At 37.3% G+C, this 14,658-nt stretch overlaps 1 long non-coding RNA gene across 2 annotated transcripts in view; it reads right to left on the bottom strand.

The window, feature by feature from the left end:
• LOC141370599 (uncharacterized) overlaps positions 1-14,613 on the bottom strand; it is a 32,172-nt gene extending 17,559 nt beyond the window's left edge. Inside the window, exon 1 of one of the 2 annotated variants that reach the window (XR_012374770.1) lies at positions 14,529-14,613. This is a non-coding gene — a long non-coding RNA (uncharacterized lncRNA). The remainder of the gene's footprint in view (positions 1-14,528) is intronic. The other variant, XR_012374771.1, reaches the window with a different exon arrangement.
• Positions 14,614-14,658: the final 45 nt, after the last annotated feature.

Genomic DNA, 14,658 nt, shown 5'->3' on the forward strand with positions numbered 1-14,658 from the left:
ATGAGAGATGATGGACTCTGAAAAACAAACTGAGGGTTCTAGAGGGGGGGGAGGGGGATGGGTTATCCTGGTGATGGGTATTGAGGAGGGCACGTTCTGCATGGAGCACTGGGTGTTATGAACAAACAATGAATCATGGAACACTGCGCCAAAAACTAATGATGTAATATATGGTGATTAACATAACAATAAAAAAATTAAAAAAAGACAAAAAAAGAAAAAAGAAAAAAGAAAACAGTCCCCTTACAATTGCACTAAAAACAATGAAATATCTAGGAATCAACTTAACCAAAGAAGTGAAAGAACTGTACTCTGAAAAATTACAAAACATTGATGAAAGAAGTTCAAGATGACACAAACAAATGGAAAGACATTCCATTCTCATGGATTGGAAGAACAAATAAATTCCACATATAAGTGAAATTATATGGTATTTGTCTTTGATTGACTTATTTTGCTTTGCATTATACTTTCTAGCTGCATCCATGTAGCTGCAAACGGCAAGATTTCATCCTTTTTATGGCTGAATAATACTCCATTGTATATATATGTGTGTGTGTGTGTGTGTGTGTGTGTGTGTGTGTGTGTGTGTGTATCCAACCATCTAACCATGGACACTTGGGCTGCTTCCATGATTTGGTTATTGTAAATAATGCTGCTATAGGGGTTCGTGTAACCCTCTGAATTAGTGTTTTGTATTTTTGGTGTAAATACCCAGTAGTGCAATACCTGGATCATAGGGTAGTTCTATTTTTAATTTTTTGAGGAGCCTCCATACCTCCATACTGTTGTTGGTGTTGATTGCAACAGTTTGCATTCCACCAACAGTGTATGAGGCTTCCTTTTTCTCCACATCCTTGCCAATGCTTGTTGTTTCTTGTATTTTGGGTTTTAGCCATTCTGACAGGTGTTAGGTGATATGTCATTCCAGTTTTGATTTGGATTTTTCCTGATAATGAGTGATATGCAGCATCTTTTCATGTGTCTGGGGGTCATCTGGATAGCTTTTTTGGAGAAATATCTATTCATTTCTTCTGCACATTTCTGATCGGATTATTTGGTTTTGTACTGTTGAGTTATATAAGTTCTTTATATATGTTGAGTTATATAACTTATATATAACCCTTTATCAGGTATATCATTTGCAAATATCTTATCCCATTCTGTAGGTTGCCTTTTAGTTTTGTTGATTGTTTCCTTCACTGTGCAGAAGCTTTATATCTTGATGAGATATAATCTAGAGAAATGTTGCTATGACATTATTACTTAAGCTCTCCTCTAGGATTTTTATGGTTTTAGGACTTACATTTATGTCTTTAGTCGTCCATTTTGAGTTTATTTTTGGGTATGGTGTAGAAAGTGTTCCAGTTCCATTCTTTTGCATGTAGAGACCAGTTTTTCCAACACCATCAGTAGAAGATACTGTCCTTTTCCCTTTGGATATCCTTTCCTATAATTTACTATAATTTTTATTTTTATTTATTTTTATTTATTTTTTAAAGATTTATTTATTTGAGAGAGCGAGAATGAGAGAGAGAGAGTACATGAGAGGGGGGAGGGTGAGAGGGAGAAGCAGGCTCCTCGCTGAGCAAGGAGCCCGATGTGGGAGTCGATCCCGGGACTCTGGGATCATGACCTGAGCCGAAGGCAGTCGCTCAACCAACTGAGCCACCCAGGCACCCTTACTATAGTTTTTAAAGCATGTATTTTAATTAAAGATTTCAGTAAAATTGATTATCTAATATAAAGTAGAAACATTAGTATTTGAGTCAGGAATGTCATAGTTTCCAAGTTTATTTTTCTTTATGGTTAATACTTTTATTGATGTAAATTGTGACATAGCTTGTATTCAGACCTTTCTATTTCATGAGTGTATATATCCAAACATTATTAAATGTTTAAACAAAAAAATATGAAAAAGCTTTTTTTTCCAACTACAAATTAATCATATAGAAAAAGTATACAAGATTTAATTCTGAGATAAGTAGGGGGCCATTTCTTGGCATTTTAGTTTCTTGTGGTTACCTGTTAAAAAACTTTTAAAATTTACTTAAAGGAGACCAAGTAGCCAATCTTTCAGCCTCAATTCATGTTTTAGCTTATATTTGAAGATGAATCCCTTATTTTTGCTTTTGTCATTTTGTTGCATGGGTATTTTTCTGTTTGCTGGTTCTAGGGTATCATTCTTAACTCTAAGGCATTATCATTAGCATAAAACAAGATGAAGTATTTAATCATTCCCCCCCTCCTAACAACCACAGAGCTATCTACACCAAAAATATCAGAAATGATAAAACACTTTCTACTATTTTTTAAAAACATGGGAAGCTAAGAAAAGATATCCTGAGAATTACATTAACACTTGTAAAGTAAGCACAGAGTATCATTTGTAAAGTCTGACTAACTAAACTTCAAATATGTTCATATAACTTAACAGCAATTCAAAACACAATAAACAAAAATAAACTGATTTCTGACATGTAAAGAGCTTGGCAGTCATCACTTGCATCTTCACAATAAGAATAAAGCTGAAAAAACTGAAATCCAACAATTCTTCTTATTCATCAAAGATTTGAGATCATAAGACAAACTATTATCCTGGAAACTGAAGAAACAGGTAGTTATAGAGAATTACAACTTAATGAGGAACAGAAGCCCATAGCTTAAGTTAGTATATTTAAAGTATAATTGATGAATTTCTGGAGTCTCTGTGTGGACTAGGTTTAGATCTTAAAACTTGGAAGGAGCACACTCTTAAGGAAGTCCCTACACTTTCCATAGTTTTTCTTGAAATAACCCTACCAGTTTTTTACTATGAATATCAGAGAAAAATCCTGTAGTGCTTCCCACAAGCGAAGAAGAAAACTATTTTCAAAAAATTAGGTTTCTTCCCCTTAACAAGAGCTTTCTTCCCCTTAACAAGGCCTGCACTCAAGGAAATTATTTTACCATAGCCTAACATAAGAGGATTTTACCAAAACCCAACTAATCTCAGGAAGGAAACACCCAAGTCCAGCCCTCCTTAGATTTTGACAAAAAGGAAGGAAAATACATAATTCAGACCCACTAAAAGACTAAAACTTAATTATAGGTCTGCAAAAGGCTTGCTCACCTCCTGTGCATTATCACCACATTAATAGCGCTCCAGAATAATAGCAGAGGTCTACAGCTGAAAGAATTGAAAGCCTCAGACCATATTTATGGAGTGTATGGATAACCGAAGACAACAGGGGAGACAAAAACAAGGACCGTAGAGGAAATGTTAGCCTCTAACATCACAGCTACAACAAATAGTAAACACAGGCTAACTCTTAGCCAGATAAATATAAAAGCTTATACTAAAGACCAATCCACCTCAGCATCTTTCACCTACTATAAAAATAATAATTACATATATTTTTACTGTTAAAAAATTACAGGCAAAAACGCTCTGAAGAAACAAAGTAAGCATCTGAACTAGACTCAAAATTGGCAGAGATTTTGGAATTATAAGACTTTGAGTTTGGTTAATATACTAATGAATTTAATGGAAGAAATGGATAACATGCAAGAACAGATGGGTAAGGTAAGCAGAAACATGGAAACTCTAAGAATGAATTAAGAGAAAATGTTAGAAATCAAAAATACTGTAACAGAAATGAAGAATGTGTTAATGAGCTCAATAGACTAGACAAATCAGTGAAGTTGAACATATGTCAATAGAAACTTCCAGAAGTTAAATGTAAAGACATTAATGAATAAAAACAATGGAATAAAATACACAAGAGCTGTGGAATAATTACAAAAGGTATAACATACACATAATGAGGATATTAAAAGGAGAAGAAAGAGAGAACACAAATATTTGAAGTAATAATGGCTCAGAATTCTCTAAATAACAGACACTATACATCTGAAAAGCTCAGAAAACATCAATTATGAAACATGCCAGAGAATGTACACCTAGGCATATCCTATTCAAACTTCAGAAAATCAGAGCCAAAGAAAATATCTTGAAAGAAGTCAGTGGTAGTGATGATGGATGTAAAATCTTAGATACAGAGAAACAGGACAAGAATTACTTTGGACTTCTCTTCAGAAACCATTTAAGCAAGAATAAAGTGGAGTGAAATATTTAATGTTGAAAGAAAAACCTCACCAACATAGATTTTGTGTATAATATACAACTTTATGCCTACAAATTTGATAGCCTAGATAAAATGAACCAATTTCTTAAGAGATGCATTCATTAAACACACAAAGATAAATATATAATCTTAATAGGCCAATATCTATTAAACAAATTTAATCAATAATTAATAATCTTTCCAAAAAAATGCTCCAGGCCAATATAGTTTCACTGGTGAATTCTACCAAAAACTTAAGGTGGAAATGATACCAATTCTATACAATTCATTCTTAAAATACAGAAGAGAAAACAATTCCTAACTTGTTCTCTGAGCCCAGCATTAGCCAACTAAAATCAGGCAGACATTATAATTCAGAAAAAGTACAGAATATGTGAATGTAAATGCATTACCCCTTAACAAAATACTAGCAAACTGAGTCCAAAAATGTATAAAACCAATTACCAAGTGGGGTTTATCCCTGGTATGCAAGGCCACTTCAATATTGAAAATCAATTAATGAAATCAATGATATCAACAGGCTAAAAGAAGGAAAGCATACAATCATATCAATAGAAACATAAAATGCATTTGACAAAATCCAACATGGATTCAGACACAAAAAACTCTCTCAGGAAATAAGGTATAGAGGGGACTTCTCAACTTAATAAAGAACATCTATAGAAAACTGACAGCTAACTTCCCACGTAATGCTGAAACTAAATGATTTTTCCCAAGATAAAGAACACGAGAAAGATGTCCCCTTTCATTACTCCAACTCAACATAGTACTGGAAATCCCAGCTAATGCATTAGAATAAATAAATAAATAAATAAATGAATAAATAAATAATAAATAAATAAATGGCATATAATTGGGAAGGAAGAAATAAAGTATCTTTGTTCATAGATGTTACTATTTTCTGTGTCCAATAAGAAACATCTGAAACTAAAAAGTGAATATAGCAAGATTGCAGGATGAAGTTGTTATTACATAAAACTCAATTACCTTTTTAAACCAGCAATGCACAACTGAAATTTGAAAGGAAAAACACAGGGGTGCCTGGGTGACTCAGTCAGTTAAGTGTCTGACTCTTGATTTCAGCTCAGGGTCATGAGATTGAGCCCCACATTGGGCTCCATGAGATTCTCTCTTTCCTTCTCCCTCTGCCCTTCCACAGTACCCCCCAAAACAAAAAACAAAAACACACATACTGTTTACAACAAAATACTTAGGAATAAATTTAACAAAATATGTACAAAATCTATATGAGGAAAACTGTGAAATAAATCAAAGAACTAAATAGATGGAGATATTCCATGTTAATTAATATAATTCTCAATATTGTTAAGATGTCATTTCCAACAAATTTGATCAATAGATTCACTCAGTCTCAATCAAAATCACAGAAAGTTATTTTGTAGATACCGTCAAATTGGTTCTAAAATTTATATGGAGGGGAGAGGAAAGATGGCGGAGGAGGAGGTGACCCTATTTCAACTGGTCCCCAGAATTGAGCTGGATATCTACCAGACCACTCTGAGCACCCACGAAATCAGCCTGAGATGTAAGAAGATCTGGATCTCTACAAACACAATATCGCAGGTGGTTGGTTTTGAGGTACAAAGCGGGGAGCCGTGATTCCGCAGGCAGATATCAGAGGATAAATGGCAGCAGGAGGGTGCCTGGCCGTGGGGATCCTACACCACCAGTGAGCGACAGCCCCGCTCGCTGGGGACAGGGCACAGACTCGCAGACCAGGAGCGGCGGGGAAAGGACTTAAGGGCAGTCCCTGGGGCGGAAACCCAGAGCGGCAGGATCTGGCGTGCAAACTGGGAGCGGCTGGTGGTTTTAGAAGCACCATGGGCAGAGACATGCTCCGACCTGGAGGCAGGACTGGGAGCGCTGCGGAGGGGTGCACAACCCAGGACGCTGCAGTTTATAGCAGCATGGACATAAATGAAGACAGTGTGGCCTGGAGAGCTCACTGAAGAACAGACTGCAATCTCTCTGCTCTGGGACAGAGGGTTGGGAAATGGTCTCTTCTGCTCTGCCACATGGAAGAGACGCGGAAAGCCGCCAGGGAAAGCCACCAGAGAACAAAAGTCCACAAAACTGATTCCCACTAAGCCCATCCCCCGCCACTGGGGGCAGGGCAACTCTGCCCAAACAGGGTTGCCTAAGCAACAGCACAGCAGGCCCCTCCCCCAGAAGAAAGGCTGGGAAAACAAGAGGCCAGCACCCCTAAGGTCCCTAGAAAACAGGTGCATCTTGCTTGAGTTCTGGTCAATAATTTGGACCCTATACATTCCCTCAACCACCCATCAACAGAATGACTAAGAGGAGGAACCCCCAAAATAGAAAAGACTCAGAGATTATGACTTATGCTGCAGATTTACAAATGGATGCAGATATAACCAAGATGTCGGAGATGGAATTCAGGCCAGCAATTGTGAAGACAATAGCTAGAATGGAGAAATCAATTAATGGCAACATAGAGTCTCTGAGGGCAGAAATGAAAGCCGGATTGGCAGAACTTAAAAATGCTATCAATGAGATCCAATCTAACCTAGATAATCTAACAGCTAGGGTAAGTGAGGCAAAAGAACGAATAAGCGACCTGGAAGACAATATAACAGATAAAAAGGGAAAAGGAGGCCAGGGAAAAACAACTCAGAATCCATGAAAAGAGAATCAGAGAAATAAGTGACACCATGAAGCATTCCAATGTCAGAATTATTGGAATCCCGGAGGGAGTGGAGACAGAGAGAGGACCAGAAGATGTATTTGAGCAAATCGTAGCTGAGAACTTCCCTAATCTGGGGAATGAAACAAACATTAGCATCCTAGAGGCAGAGAGGACCCCTCCCAAGATCAAGGAAAACAGGCCAACACCCTGGAATGTAATAGTAAAACTTGCAAATCTTAGAACCAAGGAAACCATCTTAAGGGCAATTAGGGGGAAGAGATTCCCTACGTACAGAGGGAGGAACATCAGAATAACGTCAGACCTATCCACAGAGACCTGGCAAGCCAGAAAGGCCTGGCAAGACATATTCAGGGTACTAAATGAGAAGAACATGCAGCCAAGAATACTTTATCCGGCAAGGCTGTCATTTAGAATGGATGGAGAGATGTAGATCTTCCACGACTGGCAGAAACACAAAGAATATGTGACCACTAAGCCGGCCCTGCAAGAAATATTAAGGGGGGGTTCTATAAAAGGAGAAAGACCTCAAGAGTGATATACAACAGAAATCTACAGGGACAATCTATAAAAACAACATCTTCACAGGCAACATGAGGACAATTAATTCGTATCTTTCAATAATCACTCTCAACATGAATGGCTCCCATAAAATGGCACAGGGTTGCAGATTGGATAAAAAGACAGGACACATCCATCTGCTGCCTACAAGAGACGCATTTTGAACCTAAAGATACATCCAGACTGAAAGTGAAGGGATAGAGATCCATCCTCCACGCCAGCAGACCTCAAAAGAAAGCTGGGGTAGCAATTCTTCTATCAGACAAATTAGATTTTAAACTAAAGTCTGTAATTAGAGACACAGAAGAACACTGTATCATTCTTAAAGGGTCTATCCAACAAGAAGATCTAACAATTGTAAATATCTATGCCCCCAACATGGGAGCAGCCATCTATACAAGCCAACTGTTAACCAAAATAGAGTCATATTGATAACAATACGTTAATTGTAGGAGACCTCAATACTCCACTCTCAGCAATGGACACACCATCTAAGCAGAAAACCAACAAGGAAACAAGAGCTTTGAATGACACACTGGACCAGATGGACCTCATAGATATATACAGAACATTCCACCCTAAAACACCAGAATACTCATTCTTCTTGAGCATACATGCAACTTTCTCCAGAATAGACCACATACTGGGTCACAAATCAGGTCTCAACCGATACCAAAAGACTGAGATTATTCCCTAAATATTCTCAGACCACAATGCTTTAAAACTGGAACTCAATCACAAGACAAAATTTGGCAGAAATTCAAACACTTGGAAGCTAAAGACCACTCTGCTCACGAATGTTTGGGTCAACCAGGAAATCAAAGAAGAACTTAAACAATTCATGGAAATCGGTGAGAATGAAAACACATCGGTCCAAAACCTATGCGATACTGTAAAGGCGGTCCTAAGGGGGAAATACATAGCCATCCAAGCCTCACTCAAAAAAACAGAAAAATCCCGAATTCACCAACTAACTCTACACCTTAAAGAACTAGAGAACAAGCAACAAATGATGCCTAAGCCACGCATTAGAAGAGAAATAATTATGATTAGAGCAGAGATCAATGAATTAGAAACCAGAAACACAGTAGATCCGATCAACGAAACTAGAAGTTGGTTCTTTGAAAGAATTAATAAGATCGATAAACCATTGGCCAGACTTATCCAAAAGAAAAGAGAAAGGACCCAAATTCATAAAATGATGAATGAAAGGGGAGAGATCACGACTAACACCAAGGAAATAGAAACAATTATTAGAAATTATTATCAACAACTATATGCCAATAAACTGAGCAATCTGGATGAAATGGAGGCCTTCCTGGATACCTATAAGCTGCCAAGACTGAAACAGGAAGAAATTGGCAACCTGAATAGGCCAACAACCAGTAACGAGATTGAAGCAGTGATCAAAAACCTCCCAAAACACAAGAATCCAGGGCCCAATGGATTCCCTGGGGCATTCTACCAAACATTCAGAGAAGAAATAATACCTATTCTACTAAAGTTGTTTCAAAAAAGAAACAGAAGGAAAACTTCCAAACTCATTCTATGAGGCCAGCATTACCTTAATCCCCAAACCAGGCAAAGACCCCATCAAAAAGGAGAATTTCAGACCGATATCCCTGATGAAGATGGATTCCAAAATCCTCAACAAAATCCTAGCTAACAGGATCCAACAATACATTAAAAGGATCATCCACCACAACCAAGTGGGATTTACCGCGGGATGCAAGGGTGGTTCAACATTCGCAAATCAATCAATGTGATAGAACACATTAATAGGAGGAAGGAGAAGAACCATATGGTCCTCTCAATTGATGCAGAAAAAGCATTTGACAAAATACAACATCCTTTCCTGATTAAAACTCTTCAGAGTATAGGAATAGAGGGAACATTCCTCAAGTTCATAAAATCCACCTATGAAAAACCCACAGCGAATGTCATCCTCAATGAGGAAAAGCTGAAATCCTTTCCCTTAAGATCGGGAACATGTCAAGGATGCACACTCTTGCCACTATTGTTCAACATAGTACTAGAAGTCCTAGCAACAGCAATAAGACAACAAAAAGAAATAAAAGGTATTCAAACTGGCAAAGAAGAAGTCAAACTCTCTTTTTTCACAGATGACGTGATACTTTATGTGCAAGACCCAAAAGACTCCAACCCCAAATTACTAGAACTCATACAGCAATTCTGTAATGTGGCAGGATACAAAATCAATGCACAGAAATCAGTGACTTTCTTATACACTAACAACGCAACTATAGAAAGAGAAATTAGAGAAACAATTCCATTTACAATAGCACCAAAAACCGTAAGATACCTTGGAATAAACCTAACCAAAGTGGTAAAGGATCTATACTCTAGGAACTACAGAACACTCATGAACGAAATTAAAGAAGACACAAAAAGATGGAAAAACATTCCATCCTCATGGATTGGAAGAATAAACATTGTTAAAATGTCTATGCTACCCAGAGCAATCTATACCTTCAATGCCATCCCGATCAAAATTCCAATGACATTTTTCAAAGTGATGGAACAAACAATCCTAAAATTTGTATAGAATCAGAAAAGACCCCGAATCGCCAAGGAAATGTTGAAAAAGAAAAACAAAGCTGGGGGCATCACGTTGCCCGATTTCAAGCTATATGAGAAAGCTGTGATCACCAAGACGGCATGGTCCTGGCACAAAAACAGACATATAGACCAATGGAACAGAATAGAGAACCCAGATATGGACCCTCAACTCTATGGTCAAATAATCTTTGACAAAGCAGGAAAAAACATGCAATGGAAAAAAGACAGTCTCTTCAATAAATGGTGCTGGGTAAATTGGACAGCCACATGCAGAAGAGTGAAACTCGACCATTCTCTAACACCATACACAAAGATAAACTCAAAATGGGTGAAAGACCTCCATGTGAGACAGGAATTCATCAAAATCCTAGAGGAGAACATAGGCAGTAACCTCTTTGACATCGGCCACAGCAACTTCTTTCAAGATACATCTCCAAAAGCTAGTGAAACAAAAGGAAAAATGAACTTTTGGGACTTCATCAAGATAAAAAGCTTCTGCACAGCAAAGGAAACAGTCAACAAAACAAAGAGGCAACCCACAGAATGGAAGAAGATATTTGCAAATGACACTACAGATAAAGGGCTGGTATCCAAGATCTATAAACTACTTCTCAAACTCAACACCGAAAAAACAAATAATCAAGTCAAAAACTGGGCAGAAGATATGAAAAGACACTTCTCTGAAGAAGACATATAAATGGCTAAAGACACATGAAAAAATGTTCATCATCATTAGCCATCAGGGAAATTCAAATGAAAACCACATTGAGATACCACCTTACACTAGTTAGAATGGCAAAAATGGAGAGGGAAAGAAACAACAAATGTTGTAGAGGTTGTGGAGAAAGGGGAACCCTCTTACACTGTTGGTGGGAATGCAAGTGGGTACAGCCACTTTGGAAAACAGTGTGGAGGTTCCTCAAAATATTAAAAATAGAGCTACCCTATGACCCAGCACTTGCACTCCTGGGTACTTACCACAAAGACACAGATGTAGTGAAAAGAAGGGCCATATGCACCCCAGTGTGCATAGCAGCAATGTCTGCAATAGCCAAACTGTGGAAAGAGCCGAGATGCCCTTCAACAGATGAATGGATAAAGAAGATGTGGTCCATATATACAATGGAACACTACTCAGCCATCAGAAAGGATGAATACCCAACTTTTACATCAACATGGATGGGACTGGAGATTATGCTAAGTGAAATAAGTCAAGCAGAGAAAGTCAATTATCATATGGTTTCACTTATTTGTGGAACATAAGGAATAGCATGGAGGACATTAGGAGAAGGAAGGGAAAAATGAAGGGAGGGAAATTGGAGGGATAGATGAACCATGAGAGACTATGGGCTCTGAGAGACAAACAGGGTTTTAGAGGGGAGGGGGGTGGGGGGATGGGTTAGCCCCGTGATGGGTATTAAGGAGGGTATGTATTGCATGGAGCACTGGGTGTTATACCAAAACAATGGATCGTGGATCACTACATCAAAAACTCATGATGTATTGTATGGTGACTAATACAACATAATAAAATAAAAATAAATAAAAATAAAAATAAAAAAATAAAATTTATATGGAAATGCAAAATGTCCAGAATAGTCAACCCAATATTGAAGAACTAAGTCAGAAGACTGACACTATCTAATGCCAAAAATTGCTATAACGCTACAGTGATCAAACCAGTGTGGTGTTGGAGAAAGAATCAACCAAAAAATTAATGGAATAGCATATAGAGCCCAGAAATAGACTCACACAAATATTGTCAACTGATTCTTGACCATGGAGCAAAGATAATTCAATGAAGAAAATATAGTTTTTTCAACAATGGCAATAGAACATTTAGACATCCACATGCAAGATACATTATATATGTGTATATATACACACACGTACACAGACCTTACACATCTCACAAACAACTCAAAATGGATCATAATTCTAAAAACAAAATGCAAAACTTTATATAAAACGTCTATATTATAACATGAAAGAAGATCTAGGTGACTTTGAGTTTGGTTATGAATTTTTAGATAACATCAAAGTACAATCCATGAATGAACAAATTATTCAGTTTGGTATCATTAAAATTAAAAACTTCCGCTATGTTAAAGAATGTCAGGAGAATGAAAAGACAAGCCACAGACTGACAGAAAATATTGCAAAGGTCATATCTAGTAAAGGAGTTTTATCTAAAATAAACAAGAACTCTTAAAACTCAACAATAAGAAAATGAACAACCTGGGCGCCTGAATGGCTCAGTTGGTTAAGCAACTGCCTTCAGCTCAGGTCATGATCCTGGAGTCCCGGGATCGAGTCCTGCATCAGGCTCCCTGCTCAGCGGGGAGTCTGTTCTCCCTCTGACCCTCCCCCCTCTCATGCTCTCTTTCTCTCTCATTCTCTCTCTCAAATAAATAAATAAAATCTTTAAAAAAAAAAAAAGAAAAAAGAAAATGAACAACCCAATAAAAAATGGATGAAAGAGTTGAACAGATACCTCACAAAATAAGATATACTTATGGCAAATAGGCATATGAAAAGAAGCCCAGCATCACGTTATTACAGAATTGCAAATTATGAGATCCCACTACACACCTATGAGAATGGCCAAAATCCAGTGCACCAACTACACCTAATGCTGGTGAGGATTTGGAGCAAGGGAAACTGTCAGTCATTGCTGATAAGAATGCAAAATGATACATTCACTTTTGGAAGACAGTTTGGCAGTTTCTTATAAATTTAAACACGGTTTCCACTATACAATCCAACAATTGCTCTCCTTGCTATTTACTCAATTGATTTCAAATCTTATGTTACATACAGAGCCTACACACACACACATTTTATTTTGTGATTGTAAACACTTGAAAGCAACCAAGATGCTTTTCAATAGAAGAGTGTATAAACAAACTGTGTTCATCCAAATAATGGAATTTTATTCAGCAATAAAAAAGAAATGAGGTATTAAGCCACAAAAAGACTGGGAGAAAGCTTAAATGCATATTCTAACTGAAAGAAGCCAGTCTAAAAAGACTACTTACTATATGATTTTAACTATATGACATTCTGGAAAAGGCAAAACTATTGAGACAATGAAAAGATAAATGGATGCCAGGAGTTCAGGAGGGGAAATCCAGAGGGGAGAAGTTGAGTAGACACAGTACAGATTCTTAGGGCAGTAAAACTGTTCTTTATGTTTTAGGGCTATGAGACTGCTATGATCATGTAATAGTGGGTATTACAGTGGATGACATTATTCATTTGGCAAAACCCATAGAACTGTACAACACAAAAAGTGACTACTGATGTCAACTGTGGACTTTAGGTAGTAATACTATATCATTCATTAATTGTAGAAAATGTGCTACACTAATGTAAGATGTTAATAATTGGGGGTACAGTGTGTGGAATGATGAGAGGGGATATATAGGAACTCTACTTTCTGCTCAATTATTTTATAAGCCTAAAACTACTCTTAAAAAGTCTACCGGAAATTTCCTTTCGTGTCCTTAGGTCTCAAATTTGTTAAAAACGTCTGAGGTGTGCATGCATTAATTTTGAAAGAAAATTTACTGGTGGAACTCAAAATTGATAATAATAATTTTCTTATTTTGGGTTATATGTATTTTCATATATTACTTGTGTAATTTTGAGCAGCTAACTTACCCCACCTCTACTCCCCAGATAAATCCTACCAAGATATGACTCTTTTGCTAATGCTTGCTCCATTTTCTAGTATTTGTTATATTGCACAAGCAGTATTCACAAGAGATATGTGTGTACCCACGAAACTTGATTTTAAAAGGTATACTTCTGGAAGGGCAGTAAACTCTTCCTAACCCTCTTCCCACCACCACCACCACCACCACCACCACCAGTTGCTCCCATTTTTACTATGTATTAAAAATAAAGTCAAACGTTCGGAATACTAGTAAAATGAACACCATATACGTATTACAGTTTTTAACAATTCTTAACTTAGCCATATTTTCTTTTTCTAATTGTTATGCTGAATTTTAGAAAGTAAATTATATATGATTTAATAATAGAATTTTTTTTTAATGTTTTAAGTTTTTATTTAAATTTCAGTCAACATATAGTGCAATACCGGTTTGAGGAGTAGAATCTAGTAACTCATCACCCACCCACACCCACCCCCTCCCACACACACACAACACCCAGTGCTCATCACATCAAGCGCCCTCCCTAACACCCATCACCCATCCAGGCCATCTCCAGCCCACCTCGCCCTCCCCTCAGCAACTCCCAATCTGCTCTCCACACTCAAGAGTCTCCTGTGGTCAGCCCCGTCTCCCTTATTTTTTTTCCTCCTTCCCCTATGGTCATCTGTCCTGCCCCTCAAATTCCACATGGTATTTCTGTATGTATCTTTAAAAATAAGAACAATTTCCTCCATCCTCCAAATATTAATCACACTAACCAAAGTAATGGTAATTCTATTTTTTCTCCAATTGTAGTCTTTTGCAACTGTTGGTTTTTTCGAACTAGGATCCAATCGAGAACCATGCTTTGCAACATGTTGTCATGCCATAAAGTTAAAGTCTAATCCACAATACCTGGGGATTCAGGGAAAGTTTCCAAAGGTCAGATCCAATTGTCACGTCTCACCTCACTAATTGAGGAGGAAACGCTTCTAAAATTACTTCCTGCGGTCTCAAAGTTTTATGGGAAATGTAGTCTTAAATG

The sequence above is a fragment of the Callorhinus ursinus genome, unplaced genomic scaffold, assembly GCF_003265705.2.
Source record: "Callorhinus ursinus isolate GAN/ISIS: 27379988/994484 unplaced genomic scaffold, GSC_fseal_2.0 scaffold39, whole genome shotgun sequence".
NCBI classification, from domain to species: Eukaryota; Metazoa; Chordata; class Mammalia; order Carnivora; family Otariidae; genus Callorhinus; species Callorhinus ursinus.